Here is a 20,272-nt window from a genome sequence, read left to right as displayed (position 1 = left end):
CTGCCCCAGTGCAGCTTACACTCTATATTCCCCATCACATGGTCACACACATACACACTAGGGATCACATCACTCCCTGCCCCAGTGCAGCTTACACTCTATATTCCCCATCACATGGTCACACACATACACACTAGGGGTCACATCACTCCCTGTCCCAGTGCTTACACTCTATATTCCCCATCACATGGTCACATACATACACACTAGGGGTCACATCACTCCCTGCCCCAGTGCAGCTTACACTCTATATTCCCCATCACATGGTCACACACATACACACTAGGGGTCACATCACTCCCTGCCCCAGTGCTGCTTACACTCTATATTCCCTATCACATGGTCACACACATGCACACTAGGAGTCACATCACTCCCTGCCCCAGTGCTTACACTCTATATTCCCCATCACATGGTTACACACTAGGGGTCACATCACTCCTTGCTCCAGTGCAGCTTACACTCTATATTCCCCATCACATGGCCACACACATACACATAAGGGGTCACATCACTCCCTGCCCCAGTGCAGCTTACACTCTATATTCCCCATCACATGGTCACACACATACACACTAGGGATCACATCACTCCCTGCCCCAGTGCTGCTTACACTCTATATTCCCCATCACATGGTCACACACATGCACACTAGGAGTCACATCACTCCCTGCCCCAGTGCTTACACTCTATATTCCCCATCACATGGTTACACACTAGGGGTCACATCACTCCTTGCCCCAGTGCAGCTTACACTCTATATTCCCCATCACATGGTTACACACTAGGGGTCACATCACTCCCTGCCCCAGTGCAGCTTACACTCTATATTCCCCATCACATGGTCACACACATACACACTAGGGATCACATCACTCCCTGCCCCAGTGCAGCATACACTCTATATTCCCCATCACATGGTCACACACATACACACTAGGGATCACATCACTCCCTGCCCCAGTGCAGCTTACACTCTATATTCCCCATCACATGGTCACACACATACACACTAGGGATCACATCACTCCCTGCCCCAGTTCTTACACTCTATATTCCCCATCACATGGTCACACACATACACACTAGGGATCACATCACTCCCTGCCCCAGTGCAGCTTACACTCTATATTCCCCATCACATGGTCACACACATACACACTAGGGGTCACATCACTCCCTGCCCCAGTGCTTACACTCTATATTCCCCATCACATGGTCACACACATACACACTAGGGATCACATCACTCCCTGCCCCAGTGCAGCTTACACTCTATATTCCCCATCACATGGTCACACACATACACACTAGGGATCACATCACTCCCTGCCCCAGTGCAGCTTACACTCTATATTCCCCATCACATGGTCACACACATACACACTAGGGGTCACATCACTCCCTGCCCCAGTGCAGCTTACACTCTATATTCCCCATCACATGGTCACACACATACACACTAGGGGTCACATCACTCCCTGCCCCAGTGCAGCTTACACTCTATATTCCCCATCACATGGTCACACACATACACACTAGGGGTCCCATCACTCCCTGCCCCAGTGCTTACACTCTATATTCCCCATCACATGGTCACACACATACACACTAGGGATCACATCACTCCCTGCCCCAGTGCAGCATACACTCTATATTCCCCATCACTTGGTCACACACATACACACTAGGGATCACATCACTCCCTGCCCCAGTGCAGCATACACTCTATATTCCCCATCACATGGTCACACACATACACACTAGGGGTCCCATCACTCCCTGCCCCAGTGCTTACACTCTATATTCCCCATCACATGGTCACACACATACACATAAGGGGTCACATCACTCCCTGCCCCAGTGCAGCTTACACTCTATATTCCCCATCACATGGTCACACACATACACACTAGGGATCACATCACTCCCTGTCCCAGTGCTGCTTACACTCTATATTCCCCATCACATGGTTACACACATGCACACTAGGAGTCACATCACTCCCTGCCCCAGTGCTTACACTCTATATTCCCCATCACATGGTTACACACTAGGGGTCACATCACTCCTTGCCCCAGTGCAGCTTACACTCTATATTCCCCATCACATGGCCACACACATACACACTAGGGGTCACATCACTCCCTGTCCCAGTGCAGCTTACACTCTATATTCCCCATCACATGGTCACACACATACACACTAGGGATCACATCACTCCCTGCCCCAGTGCTGCTTACACTCTATATTCCCATCACATGGTCACACACATACACACTAGGGGTCACATCACTCCCTGCCCCAGTGCAGCTTACACTCTATATTCCCCATCACATGGTCACACACATACACACTAGGGATCACATCACTCCCTGCCCCAGTGCAGCTTACACTCTATATTCCCCATCACATGGTCACACACATACACACTAGGGGTCACATCACTCCCTGCCCCAGTGCTTACACTCTATATTCCCCATCACATGGTCACACACATACACACTAGGGGTCCCATCACTCCCTGCCCCAGTGCTTACACTCTATATTCCCCATCACATGGTCACACACATACACACTAGGGATCACATCACTCCCTGCCCCAGTGCAGCATACACTCTATATTCCCCATCACTTGGTCACACACATACACACTAGGGATCACATCACTCCCTGCCCCAGTGCAGCATACACTCTATATTCCCCATCACATGGTCACACACATACACATAAGGGGTCACATCACTCCCTGCCCCAGTGCAGCTTACACTCTATATTCCCCATCACATGGTCACACACATACACACTAGGGATCACATCACTCCCTGCCCCAGTGCAGCTTACACTCTATATTGCCCATCACATGGTCACACACATACACACTAGGGGATCACATCACTCCCTGCCCCAGTGCTGCTTACACTCTATATTCCCATCACATGGTCACACACATACACACTAGGGGTCACATCACTCCCTGCCCCAGTGCAGCTTACACTCTATATTCCCCATCACATGGTCACACACATACACACTAGGGATCACATCACTCCCTGCCCCAGTTCTTACACTCTATATTCCCCATCACATGGTCACACACATACACACTAGGGATCACATCACTCCCTGCCCCAGTGCTTACACTCTATATTCCCCATCACATGGTTACACACATGCACACTAGGAGTCACATCACTCCCTGCCCCAGTGCTTACACTCTATATTCCCCATCACATGGTTACACACTAGGGGTCACATCACTCCTTGCCCCAGTGCAGCTTACACTCTATATTCCCCATCACATGGTTACACACTAGGGGTCACATCACTCCCTGCCCCAGTGCAGCTTACACTCTATATTCCCCATCACATGGTCACACACATACACACTAGGGATCACATCACTCCCTGCCCCAGTGCAGCATACACTCTATATTCCCCATCACATGGTCACACACATACACACTAGGGATCACATCACTCCCTGCCCCAGTGCAGCTTACACTCTATATTCCCCATCACATGGTCACACACATACACACTAGGGGTCACATCACTCCCTGCCCCAGTGCAGCTTACACTCTATATTCCCCATCACATGGTCACACACATACACACTAGGGGTCACATCACTCCCTGCCCCAGTGCTGCTTACACTCTATATTCCCCATCACATGGTCACACACATACACACTAGGGGATCACATCACTCCCTGCCCCAGTGCTGCTTACACTCTATATTCCCATCACATGGTCACACACATACACACTAGGGGTCACATCACTCCCTGCCCCAGTGCAGCTTACACTCTATATTCCCCATCACATGGTCACACACATACACACTAGGGATCACATCACTCCCTGCCCCAGTTCTTACACTCTATATTCCCCATCACATGGTCACACACATACACACTAGGGATCACATCACTCCCTGCCCCAGTGCTTACACTCTATATTCCCTATCACATGGTCACACACATACACACTAGGGATCACATCACTCCCTGCCCCAGTGCAGCTTACACTCTATATTCCCCATCACATGGTCACACACATACACACTAGGGGTCACATCACTCCCTGCCCCAGTGCTTACACTCTATATTCCCCATCACATGGTCACACACATACACACTAGGGATCACATCACTCCCTGCCCCAGTGCAGCTTACACTCTATATTCCCCATCACATGGTCACACACATACACACTAGGGATCACATCACTCCCTGCCCCAGTGCAGCTTACACTCTATATTCCCCATCACATGGTCACACACATACACACTAGGGGTCACATCACTCCCTGCCCCAGTGCAGCTTACACTCTATATTCCCCATCACATGGTCACACACATACACACTAGGGGTCACATCACTCCCTGCCCCAGTGCTTACACTCTATATTCCCCATCACATGGTCACACACATACACACTAGGGGTCCCATCACTCCCTGCCCCAGTGCTTACACTCTATATTCCCCATCACATGGTCACACACATACACACTAGGGATCACATCACTCCCTGCCCCAGTGCAGCATACACTCTATATTCCCCATCACTTGGTCACACACATACACACTAGGGATCACATCACTCCCTGCCCCAGTGCAGCATACACTCTATATTCCCCATCACATGGTCACACACATACACACTAGGGGTCCCATCACTCCCTGCCCCAGTGCTTACACTCTATATTCCCCATCACATGGTCACACACATACACATAAGGGGTCACATCACTCCCTGCCCCAGTGCAGCTTACACTCTATATTCCCCATCACATGGTCACACACATACACACTAGGGATCACATCACTCCCTGTCCCAGTGCTGCTTACACTCTATATTCCCCATCACATGGTTACACACATGCACACTAGGAGTCACATCACTCCCTGCCCCAGTGCTTACACTCTATATTCCCCATCACATGGTTACACACTAGGGGTCACATCACTCCTTGCCCCAGTGCAGCTTACACTCTATATTCCCCATCACATGGCCACACACATACACACTAGGGGTCACATCACTCCCTGTCCCAGTGCAGCTTACACTCTATATTCCCCATCACATGGTCACACACATACACACTAGGGATCACATCACTCCCTGCCCCAGTGCTGCTTACACTCTATATTCCCATCACATGGTCACACACATACACACTAGGGGTCACATCACTCCCTGCCCCAGTGCAGCTTACACTCTATATTCCCCATCACATGGTCACACACATACACACTAGGGATCACATCACTCCCTGCCCCAGTGCTTACACTCTATATTCCCCATCACATGGTCACACACATACACACTAGGGGTCACATCACTCCCTGCCCCAGTGCAGCATACACTCTATATTCCCCATCACTTGGTCACACACATACACACTAGGGATCACATCACTCCCTGCCCCAGTGCAGCATACACTCTATATTCCCCATCACATGGTCACACACATACACATAAGGGGTCACATCACTCCCTGCCCCAGTGCAGCTTACACTCTATATTCCCCATCACATGGTCACACACATACACACTAGGGATCACATCACTCCCTGCCCCAGTGCAGCTTACACTCTATATTCCCCATCACATGGTCACACACATACACACTAGGGGATCACATCACTCCCTGCCCCAGTGCTGCTTACACTCTATATTCCCATCACATGGTCACACACATACACACTAGGGGTCACATCACTCCCTGCCCCAGTGCAGCTTACACTCTATATTCCCCATCACATGGTCACACACATACACACTAGGGATCACATCACTCCCTGCCCCAGTTCTTACACTCTATATTCCCCATCACATGGTCACACACATACACACTAGGGATCACATCACTCCCTGCCCCAGTGCTTACACTCTATATTCCCCATCACATGGTCACACACATACACACTAGGGATCACATCACTCCCTGCCCCAGTGCAGCTTACACTCTATATTCCCTATCACATGGTCACACACATACACACTAGGGGTCACATCACTCCCTGCCCCAGTGCTTACACTCTATATTCCCCATCACATGGTCACACACATACACACTAGGGATCACATCACTCCCTGCCCCAGTGCAGCTTACACTCTATATTCCCCATCACATGGTCACACACATACACACTAGGGATCACATCACTCCCTGCCCCAGTGCAGCTTACACTCTATATTCCCCATCACATGGTCACACACATACACACTAGGGGTCACATCACTCCCTGTCCCAGTGCTGCTTACACTCTATATTCCCTATCACATGGTCACACACATGCACACTAGGAGTCACATCACTCCCTGCCCCAGTGCTTACACTCTATATTCCCCATCACATGGTTACACACTAGGGGTCACATCACTCCTTGCTCCAGTGCAGCTTACACTCTATATTCCCCATCACATGGCCACACACATACACATAAGGGGTCACATCACTCCCTGCCCCAGTGCAGCTTACACTCTATATTCCCCATCACATGGTCACACACATACACACTAGGGATCACATCACTCCCTGCCCCAGTGCTGCTTACACTCTATATTCCCATCACATGGTCACACACATACACACTAGGGGTCACATCACTCCCTGCCCCAGTGCAGCTTACACTCTATATTCCCCATCACATGGTCACACACATACACACTAGGGATCACATCACTCCCTGCCCCAGTTCTTACACTCTATATTCCCCATCACATGGTCACACACATACACACTAGGGATCACATCACTCCCTGCCCCAGTGCAGCTTACACTCTATATTCCCTATCACATGGTCACACACATACACACTAGGGGTCACATCACTCCCTGCCCCAGTGCTTACACTCTATATTCCCCATCACATGGTCACACACATACACACTAGGGGTCCCATCACTCCCTGCCCCAGTGCTTACACTCTATATTCCCCATCACATGGTCACACACATACACACTAGGGGTCCCATCACTCCCTGCCCCAGTGCTTACACTCTATATTCCCCATCACATGGTCACACACATACACACTAGGGATCACATCACTCCCTGCCCCAGTGCAGCTTACACTCTATATTCCCCATCACATGGTCACACACATACACACTAGGGGATCACATCACTCCCTGCCCCAGTGCTGCTTACACTCTATATTCCCATCACATGGTCACACACATACACACTAGGGGTCACATCACTCCCTGCCCCAGTGCAGCTTACACTCTATATTCCCCATCACATGGTCACACACATACACACTAGGGATCACATCACTCCCTGCCCCAGTTCTTACACTCTATATTCCCCATCACATGGTCACACACATACACACTAGGGATCACATCACTCCCTGCCCCAGTGCTTACACTCTATATTCCCCATCACATGGTCACACACATACACACTAGGGATCACATCACTCCCTGCCCCAGTGCAGCTTACACTCTATATTCCCTATCACATGGTCACACACATACACACTAGGGGTCACATCACTCCCTGCCCCAGTGCTTACACTCTATATTCCCCATCACATGGTCACACACATACACACTAGTGATCATATCACTCCCTGCCCCAGTGCAGCTTACACTCTATATTCCCCATCACATGGTCACACACATACACACTAGGGATCACATCACTCCCTGCCCCAGTGCAGCTTACACTCTATATTCCCCATCACATGGTCACACACATACACACTAGGGGTCACATCACTCCCTGTCCCAGTGCTTACACTCTATATTCCCCATCACATGGTCACATACATACACACTAGGGGTCACATCACTCCCTGCCCCAGTGCAGCTTACACTCTATATTCCCCATCACATGGTCACACACATACACACTAGGGGTCACATCACTCCCTGCCCCAGTGCTGCTTACACTCTATATTCCCTATCACATGGTCACACACATGCACACTAGGAGTCACATCACTCCCTGCCCCAGTGCTTACACTCTATATTCCCCATCACATGGTTACACACTAGGGGTCACATCACTCCTTGCTCCAGTGCAGCTTACACTCTATATTCCCCATCACATGGCCACACACATACACATAAGGGGTCACATCACTCCCTGCCCCAGTGCAGCTTACACTCTATATTCCCCATCACATGGTCACACACATACACACTAGGGATCACATCACTCCCTGCCCCAGTGCTGCTTACACTCTATATTCCCATCACATGGTCACACACATACACACTAGGGGTCACATCACTCCCTGCCCCAGTGCAGCTTACACTCTATATTCCCCATCACATGGTCACACACATACACACTAGGGATCACATCACTCCCTGCCCCAGTTCTTACACTCTATATTCCCCATCACATGGTCACACACATACACACTAGGGATCACATCACTCCCTGCCCCAGTGCAGCTTACACTCTATATTCCCTATCACATGGTCACACACATACACACTAGGGGTCACATCACTCCCTGCCCCAGTGCTTACACTCTATATTCCCCATCACATGGTCACACACATACACACTAGGGGTCCCATCACTCCCTGCCCCAGTGCTTACACTCTATATTCCCCATCACATGGTCACACACATACACACTAGGGGTCCCATCACTCCCTGCCCCAGTGCTTACACTCTATATTCCCCATCACATGGTCACACACATACACACTAGGGATCACATCACTCCCTGCCCCAGTGCAGCTTACACTCTATATTCCCCATCACATGGTCACACACATACACACTAGGGGATCACATCACTCCCTGCCCCAGTGCTGCTTACACTCTATATTCCCATCACATGGTCACACACATACACACTAGGGGTCACATCACTCCCTGCCCCAGTGCAGCTTACACTCTATATTCCCCATCACATGGTCACACACATACACACTAGGGATCACATCACTCCCTGCCCCAGTTCTTACACTCTATATTCCCCATCACATGGTCACACACATACACACTAGGGATCACATCACTCCCTGCCCCAGTGCTTACACTCTATATTCCCCATCACATGGTCACACACATACACACTAGGGATCACATCACTCCCTGCCCCAGTGCAGCTTACACTCTATATTCCCTATCACATGGTCACACACATACACACTAGGGGTCACATCACTCCCTGCCCCAGTGCTTACACTCTATATTCCCCATCACATGGTCACACACATACACACTAGTGATCATATCACTCCCTGCCCCAGTGCAGCTTACACTCTATATTCCCCATCACATGGTCACACACATACACACTAGGGATCACATCACTCCCTGCCCCAGTGCAGCTTACACTCTATATTCCCCATCACATGGTCACACACATACACACTAGGGGTCACATCACTCCCTGTCCCAGTGCTTACACTCTATATTCCCCATCACATGGTCACATACATACACACTAGGGGTCACATCACTCCCTGCCCCAGTGCAGCTTACACTCTATATTCCCCATCACATGGTCACACACATACACACTAGGGGTCACATCACTCCCTGCCCCAGTGCAGCTTACACTCTATATTCCCCATCACATGGTCACACACATACACACTAGGGGTCACATCACTCCCTGTCCCAGTGCTGCTTACACTCTATATTCCCCATCACATGGTTACACACATGCACACTAGGAGTCACATCACTCCCTGCCCCAGTGCTTACACTCTATATTCCCCATCACATGGTTACACACTAGGGGTCACATCACTCCTTGCCCCAGTGCAGCTTACACTCTATATTCCCCATCACATGGTTACACACTAGGGGTCACATCACTCCCTGCCCCAGTGCAGCTTACACTCTATATTCCCCATCACATGGTCACACACATACACACTAGGGATCACATCACTCCCTGCCCCAGTGCAGCATACACTCTATATTCCCCATCACATGGTCACACACATACACACTAGGGATCACATCACTCCCTGCCCCAGTGCAGCTTACACTCTATATTCCCCATCACATGGTCACACACATACACACTAGGGATCACATCACTCCCTGCCCCAGTTCTTACACTCTATATTCCCCATCACATGGTCACACACATACACACTAGGGATCACATCACTCCCTGCCCCAGTGCAGCTTACACTCTATATTCCCCATCACATGGTCACACACATACACACTAGGGGTCACATCACTCCCTGCCCCAGTGCTTACACTCTATATTCCCCATCACATGGTCACACACATACACACTAGGGATCACATCACTCCCTGCCCCAGTGCAGCTTACACTCTATATTCCCCATCACATGGTCACACACATACACACTAGGGATCACATCACTCCCTGCCCCAGTGCAGCTTACACTCTATATTCCCCATCACATGGTCACACACATACACACTAGGGGTCACATCACTCCCTGCCCCAGTGCAGCTTACACTCTATATTCCCCATCACATGGTCACACACATACACACTAGGGGTCACATCACTCCCTGCCCCAGTGCAGCTTACACTCTATATTCCCCATCACATGGTCACACACATACACACTAGGGGTCCCATCACTCCCTGCCCCAGTGCTTACACTCTATATTCCCCATCACATGGTCACACACATACACACTAGGGATCACATCACTCCCTGCCCCAGTGCAGCATACACTCTATATTCCCCATCACTTGGTCACACACATACACACTAGGGATCACATCACTCCCTGCCCCAGTGCAGCATACACTCTATATTCCCCATCACATGGTCACACACATACACACTAGGGGTCCCATCACTCCCTGCCCCAGTGCTTACACTCTATATTCCCCATCACATGGTCACACACATACACATAAGGGGTCACATCACTCCCTGCCCCAGTGCAGCTTACACTCTATATTCCCCATCACATGGTCACACACATACACACTAGGGATCACATCACTCCCTGTCCCAGTGCTGCTTACACTCTATATTCCCCATCACATGGTTACACACATGCACACTAGGAGTCACATCACTCCCTGCCCCAGTGCTTACACTCTATATTCCCCATCACATGGTTACACACTAGGGGTCACATCACTCCTTGCCCCAGTGCAGCTTACACTCTATATTCCCCATCACATGGCCACACACATACACACTAGGGGTCACATCACTCCCTGTCCCAGTGCAGCTTACACTCTATATTCCCCATCACATGGTCACACACATACACACTAGGGATCACATCACTCCCTGCCCCAGTGCTGCTTACACTCTATATTCCCATCACATGGTCACACACATACACACTAGGGGTCACATCACTCCCTGCCCCAGTGCAGCTTACACTCTATATTCCCAATCACATGGTCACACACATACACACTAGGGATCACATCACTCCCTGCCCCAGTGCAGCTTACACTCTATATTCCCCATCACATGGTCACACACATACACACTAGGGGTCACATCACTCCCTGCCCCAGTGCTTACACTCTATATTCCCCATCACATGGTCACACACATACACACTAGGGGTCCCATCACTCCCTGCCCCAGTGCTTACACTCTATATTCCCCATCACATGGTCACACACATACACACTAGGGATCACATCACTCCCTGCCCCAGTGCAGCATACACTCTATATTCCCCATCACTTGGTCACACACATACACACTAGGGATCACATCACTCCCTGCCCCAGTGCAGCATACACTCTATATTCCCCATCACATGGTCACACACATACACATAAGGGGTCACATCACTCCCTGCCCCAGTGCAGCTTACACTCTATATTCCCCATCACATGGTCACACACATACACACTAGGGATCACATCACTCCCTGCCCCAGTGCAGCTTACACTCTATATTCCCCATCACATGGTCACACACATACACACTAGGGGATCACATCACTCCCTGCCCCAGTGCTGCTTACACTCTATATTCCCATCACATGGTCACACACATACACACTAGGGGTCACATCACTCCCTGCCCCAGTGCAGCTTACACTCTATATTCCCCATCACATGGTCACACACATACACACTAGGGATCACATCACTCCCTGCCCCAGTTCTTACACTCTATATTCCCCATCACATGGTCACACACATACACACTAGGGATCACATCACTCCCTGCCCCAGTGCTTACACTCTATATTCCCCATCACATGGTCACATACATACACACTAGGGGTCACATCACTCCCTGCCCCAGTGCAGCTTACACTCTATATTCCCCATCACATGGTCACACACATACACACTAGGGGTCACATCACTCCCTGCCCCAGTGCAGCTTACACTCTATATTCCCCATCACATGGTCACACACATACACACTAGGGGTCACATCACTCCCTGTCCCAGTGCTGCTTACACTCTATATTCCCCATCACATGGTTACACACATGCACACTAGGAGTCACATCACTCCCTGCCCCAGTGCTTACACTCTATATTCCCCATCACATGGTTACACACTAGGGGTCACATCACTCCTTGCCCCAGTGCAGCTTACACTCTATATTCCCCATCACATGGTTACACACTAGGGGTCACATCACTCCCTGCCCCAGTGCAGCTTACACTCTATATTCCCCATCACATGGTCACACACATACACACTAGGGATCACATCACTCCCTGCCCCAGTGCAGCATACACTCTATATTCCCCATCACATGGTCACACACATACACACTAGGGATCACATCACTCCCTGCCCCAGTGCAGCTTACACTCTATATTCCCCATCACATGGTCACACACATACACACTAGGGGTCACATCACTCCCTGCCCCAGTTCTTACACTCTATATTCCCCATCACATGGTCACACACATACACACTAGGGATCACATCACTCCCTGCCCCAGTGCTTACACTCTATATTCCCTATCACATGGTCACACACATACACACTAGGGATCACATCACTCCCTGCCCCAGTGCAGCTTACACTCTATATTCCCCATCACATGGTCACACACATACACACTAGGGGTCACATCACTCCCTGCCCCAGTGCTTACACTCTATATTCCCCATCACATGGTCACACACATACACACTAGGGATCACATCACTCCCTGCCCCAGTGCAGCTTACACTCTATATTCCCCATCACATGGTCACACACATACACACTAGGGATCACATCACTCCCTGCCCCAGTGCAGCTTACACTCTATATTCCCCATCACATGGTCACACACATACACACTAGGGGTCACATCACTCCCTGCCCCAGTGCAGCTTACACTCTATATTCCCCATCACATGGTCACACACATACACACTAGGGGTCACATCACTCCCTGCCCCAGTGCTTACACTCTATATTCCCCATCACATGGTCACACACATACACACTAGGGGTCCCATCACTCCCTGCCCCAGTGCTTACACTCTATATTCCCCATCACATGGTCACACACATACACACTAGGGATCACATCACTCCCTGCCCCAGTGCAGCATACACTCTATATTCCCCATCACTTGGTCACACACATACACACTAGGGATCACATCACTCCCTGCCCCAGTGCAGCATACACTCTATATTCCCCATCACATGGTCACACACATACACACTAGGGGTCCCATCACTCCCTGCCCCAGTGCTTACACTCTATATTCCCCATCACATGGTCACACACATACACATAAGGGGTCACATCACTCCCTGCCCCAGTGCAGCTTACACTCTATATTCCCCATCACATGGTCACACACATACACACTAGGGATCACATCACTCCCTGTCCCAGTGCTGCTTACACTCTATATTCCCCATCACATGGTTACACACATGCACACTAGGAGTCACATCACTCCCTGCCCCAGTGCTTACACTCTATATTCCCCATCACATGGTTACACACTAGGGGTCACATCACTCCTTGCCCCAGTGCAGCTTACACTCTATATTCCCCATCACATGGCCACACACATACACACTAGGGGTCACATCACTCCCTGTCCCAGTGCAGCTTACACTCTATATTCCCCATCACATGGTCACACACATACACACTAGGGATCACATCACTCCCTGCCCCAGTGCTGCTTACACTCTATATTCCCATCACATGGTCACACACATACACACTAGGGGTCACATCACTCCCTGCCCCAGTGCAGCTTACACTCTATATTCCCCATCACATGGTCACACACATACACACTAGGGATCACATCACTCCCTGCCCCAGTGCTTACACTCTATATTCCCCATCACATGGTCACACACATACACACTAGGGGTCACATCACTCCCTGCCCCAGTGCAGCATACACTCTATATTCCCCATCACTTGGTCACACACATACACACTAGGGATCACATCACTCCCTGCCCCAGTGCAGCATACACTCTATATTCCCCATCACATGGTCACACACATACACATAAGGGGTCACATCACTCCCTGCCCCAGTGCAGCTTACACTCTATATTCCCCATCACATGGTCACACACATACACACTAGGGATCACATCACTCCCTGCCCCAGTGCAGCTTACACTCTATATTCCCCATCACATGGTCACACACATACACACTAGGGGATCACATCACTCCCTGCCCCAGTGCTGCTTACACTCTATATTCCCATCACATGGTCACACACATACACACTAGGGGTCACATCACTCCCTGCCCCAGTGCAGCTTACACTCTATATTCCCCATCACATGGTCACACACATACACACTAGGGATCACATCACTCCCTGCCCCAGTTCTTACACTCTATATTCCCCATCACATGGTCACACACATACACACTAGGGATCACATCACTCCCTGCCCCAGTGCTTACACTCTATATTCCCCATCACATGGTCACACACATACACACTAGGGATCACATCACTCCCTGCCCCAGTGCAGCTTACACTCTATATTCCCTATCACATGGTCACACACATACACACTAGGGGTCACATCACTCCCTGCCCCAGTGCTTACACTCTATATTCCCCATCACATGGTCACACACATACACACTAGGGATCACATCACTCCCTGCCCCAGTGCAGCTTACACTCTATATTCCCCATCACATGGTCACACACATACACACTAGGGATCACATCACTCCCTGCCCCAGTGCAGCTTACACTCTATATTCCCCATCACATGGTCACACACATACACACTAGGGGTCACATCACTCCCTGCCCCAGTGCAGCTTACACTCTATATTCCCCATCACATGGTCACACACATACACACTAGGGGTCACATCACTCCCTGCCCCAGTGCTTACACTCTATATTCCCCATCACATGGTCACACACATACACACTAGGGGTCCCATCACTCCCTGCCCCAGTGCTTACACTCTATATTCCCCATCACATGGTCACACACATACACACTAGGGATCACATCACTCCCTGCCCCAGTGCTTACACTCTATATTCCCCATCACATGGTCACACACATACACACTAGGGATCACATCACTCCCTGCCCCAGTGCTTACACTCTATATTCCCCATCACTTGGTCACACACATACACACTAGGGGTCACATCACTCCCTGCCCCAGTGCTTACACTCTATATTCCCCATCACATGGTCACACACATACACACTAGGGATCACATCACTCCCTGCCCCAGTGCTTACACTCTATATTCCCCATCACTTGGTCACACACATACACACTAGGGATCACATCACTCCCTGCCCCAGTGCAGCATACACTCTATATTCCCCATCACATGGTCACACACATACACATAAGGGGTCACATCACTCCCTGCCCCAGTGCAGCTTACACTCTATATTCCCCATCACATGGTCACACACATACACACTAGGGATCACATCACTCCCTGCCCCAGTGCAGCTTACACTCTATATTCCCCATCATATGGTCACACACATACACACTAGGGATCACATCACTCCCTGCCCCAGTGCAGCTTACACTCTATATTCCCTATCACATGGTCACACACATACACACTAGGGGTCACATCACTCCCTGCCCCAGTGCTTACACTCTATATTCCCCATCACATGGTCACACACATACACACTAGGGATCACATCACTCCCTGCCCCAGTGCTGCTTACACTCTATATTCCCATCACATGGTCACACACATACACACTAGGGGTCACATCACTCCCTGCCCCAGTGCAGCTTACACTCTATATTCCCCATCACATGGTCATACACACTAGGGATCACATCACTCCCTGCCCCAGTTCTTACACTCTATATTCCCCATCACATGGTCACACACATACACACTAGGGATCACATCACTCCCTGCCCCAGTGCTTACACTCTATATTCCCCATCACATGGTCACACACATACACACTAGGGATCACATCACTCCCTGCCCCAGTGCAGCTTACACTCTATATTCCCTATCACATGGTCACACACATACACACTAGGGGTCACATCACTCCCTGCCCCAGTGCTTACACTCTATATTCCCCATCACATGGTCACACACATACACACTAGGGATCATATCACTCCCTGCCCCAGTGCAGCTTACACTCTATATTCCCCATCACATGGTCACACACATACACACTAGGGGTCACATCACTCCCTGCCCCAGTGCAGCTTACACTCTATATTCCCCATCACATGGTCACACACATACACACTAGGGATCACATCACTCCCTGCCCCAGTGCAGCTTACACTCTATATTCCCCATCACATGGTCACACACATACACACTAGGGGTCACATCACTCCCTGTCCCAGTGCAGCTTACACTCTATATTCCCCATCACATGGTCACACACACACACACTAGGGATCACATCACTCCCTGCCCCAGTGCTTACACTCTATATTCCCCATCACATGGTCACACACATACACACTAGGGGTCACATCACTCCCTGCCCCAGTGTTTACACTCTATATTCCCCATCACATGGTCACACACATACACACTAGGGGTCACATCACTCCCTGCCCCAGTGCAGCTTACACTCTATATTCCCCATCACATGGTCACACACATACACACTAGGGGTCACATCACTCCCTGCCCCAGTGCAGCTTACACTCTATATTCCCCATCACATGGTCACACACATACACACTAGGGGTCACATCACTCCCTGCCCCAGTGCAGCTTACACTCTATATTCCCCATCACATGGTCACACACACACTAGGGGTCACATCACTCCCTGCCCCAGTACAGCTTACACTCTGTATTCCCCATCACATGGTCACACACATACACACTAGGGGTCACATCACTCCCTGCCCCAGTGCTTACACTCTATATTCCCCATCACATGGTCACACACATACACACTAGGGGTCACATCACTCCCTGCCCCAGTGCAGCTTACACTCTATATTCCCCCACACTAGGGTTAATTATTGTTGGGAGCCAATTTACCTACCAGTATATTTTTGCGGTGTGGGAGGAAACCCATGCAAGCACAGGGAGAAAATACAAACTCCACACAGCTAGGTCCGTAGGGGAATCGAACCCATGACCTCAGTGCTGTGAGGCAGTAATGCTAACCATTTGTATATAACACATAAATGCTTTTTGTGTTTAGATTTGGGTCCCATTCCCAAGGTGTCTCATTATGGTATGCAAATATTCCAAAATATGGAATATTCCGATATCCAGAATACCCCTGGTCCCAAGCATTTTGGATATGGGAGACTCAACCTGTACAATGAATTGATATATCTGAATAAATAATATAGAACAATAATAGATGTCAGGGAAAAAGAATGGTTGCATATCAACCTAAGTTGCAAATGGCAACGGGGTGCGCCCCGAGCTATATAGATCGATTATGTTCCCCCTTAAAGAAATAGAAATCCATGTGTGAGGCACTATATATGTGTCTGAGGCGTTCCAGAATCTTCTATGGATATCTCCTGATAGGTATGATATCAAAATAAAGGCTCAGAGTCACAATGGCCAGCTGGTATAAAAGTCTTTGGGCCCATAAAATGTATGTTTCCGCTCACCTTGTATAAGTGGCAACTTGAAAACCTCCGTGGTATCTCCCTATTGTGGGAATGTTCCTAATCTGGCGCCGGTATGATCCGGCAGCCTGTGCGGCTGCCGCTGTGAATCGGTCTCCGCTGTCATGCAGGGACCGGCAGCTGGTGCTTCTCCCCTCAGATCTCCAGATCTTCTCAGGTGAGAGAAGCACCCTCAGGTACTGTAGGCTTCACACCACCTCCCACAAATAGATGCGTGTCTGCACTGGCACTCGAGGATGTAGCTCTCCATGTGACGACGCCAGGACGCGGCCGTCGAGTCCCGCTCCACGTGTATGTGGGGAGCCGGCAACACACACCTCTTCTCTTGGTCTCCAGACAATAGCAGCAGAGGAGGCCGGGTATAAAGCGGTCAGCAGGGATGTGGTGTGTCCCGGAGTGGGACGAGCAAACCGCAATAAAGTCACACTGTACAGGGGGTATCCTAGTGAGGAAACGCATTTCTTTCTCTCTGAGAATTTCTTCAGAAGGATCACACATCAATACGCCAGTCCCGATAATTACTGCAATCATTAATACGCCAGTTCTGATAATTACTGCCATCATTAATACGCCAGTTCTGATAATTACTGCCATCATTAATACGCCAGTTCTGATAATTACTGCAATCATTAATACGCCAGTCCTGATAATTACTGCCATCATCAATACGCCAGTCCAGATAATTACTGCCATCATCAATACGCCAGTTCTGATAATTACTGCCATCATCAATACGCCAGTCCCGATAATTACTGCCATCATCAATACGCCAGTCCCGATAATTACTGCCATCATCAATACGCCAGTCCCGATAATTACTGCCATCATCATCAATACGCCAGTCCCGATAATTACTGCCATCATCATTAATACGCCAGTTCTGATAATTACTGCCATCATTAATACGCCAGTTCTGATAATTACTGCCATCATCAATACGCCAGTCCCGATAATTACTGCCATCAATACGCCAGTCCCGATAATTACTGCCATCAATTCGCCAAACCTGATAATTACTGCCATCAATTCGCCAAACCTGATAATTACTGCCATCATCATCAATACACCAGTCCCGATAATTACTGCCATCAATACGCCAGTCCCGATAATTACTGCCATAAATTTATCAGTTCTGTTATTTGCTACCATCATCAATACGCCAGTCCTTATACTGCCATCAATACATCAGTCCTGATATTTTGATATTTACTACCATCAAAAATACGCCAGTTCTGATAATTACTGCCATCAATATGCCAGTCCTGATTACTGCCATCAATATATCAGTTCTGATATTTGCTACCATCATCAATACACTAGTCCCGATAATTACTGCCGTCATCAATTCGCCAAACCTGATAATTACTGCCATCATCATCAATACGCCAGTCCCGATGATTACTGCCATCAATACGCCAGTCCCGATAATTACTGCCATCAATATATCAGTTCTGATATTTACTACCATCAAAAATACGCCAGTCCTGATAATTACTGCCATCATTAATACGCCAGTCCAGATAATTACTGCCATCATCATCAATACGCCAGTCCCTTTAATTACTGACATCAATACGCCAGTCACGATAATTCTACCATCATCAATACGTACACCAGTCCTACTATTAACAATTTGCAATTACACACCAGTCCTGATAATTACTGACCTCGTCGATACATCACTAGTGAGGTTTACTGAGCTGATTACCTATAATAATCACCGGCCCTCCTGGACAGACGATATCTTGCTACACTGTGCAATGTGACTAACGTCCTATCGTACGATTTCCAGTGCATCGCTAAGGAGATTGCTAGCTCTTACGCGCTGTAGGTAAGACCTGAAGATAAGAAAAATGACCCACTGGACAGCGCTTCAGATCGTTATCGTTCCTGGAAGCTGCATGATTACACGTTTCTAAACGATGTGTCGTTCCGATGTGGTGTTTTTTTGTGCTTAAGATCGTCCAGTGTGTGGTTTAAGGTGCGTGTATGGTGTAAGGGGGGTGTGTACAGTGTAATGGGAGGGGGGGGCGCGGCGTGTACAGAGCATATATTGTAAGGGGGTGGGTACGGAGTGTATTGTGTAAGGTGTGTATATGTAGTGTAAGGGGGAGTGTATAGTGTAAGGGGTGTATGGCGTGTACGGGGTGCTTGGTGTAAGGGGTGTGTGCAGGGGTGTATGGCATGTACGGAGTGTGTGGTGTAAGGGGCGTGTGCGGGGTGTAAGGGGCGTGTCTAGGGCGAATAATGCATGG

Source organism: Taudactylus pleione, unplaced genomic scaffold, assembly GCF_031769625.1.
Source record: "Taudactylus pleione unplaced genomic scaffold, aTauple2 ptg000753l, whole genome shotgun sequence".
Classification (NCBI taxonomy): domain Eukaryota; kingdom Metazoa; phylum Chordata; class Amphibia; order Anura; family Myobatrachidae; genus Taudactylus; species Taudactylus pleione.
This window is presented reverse-complemented; position numbering follows the sequence as displayed.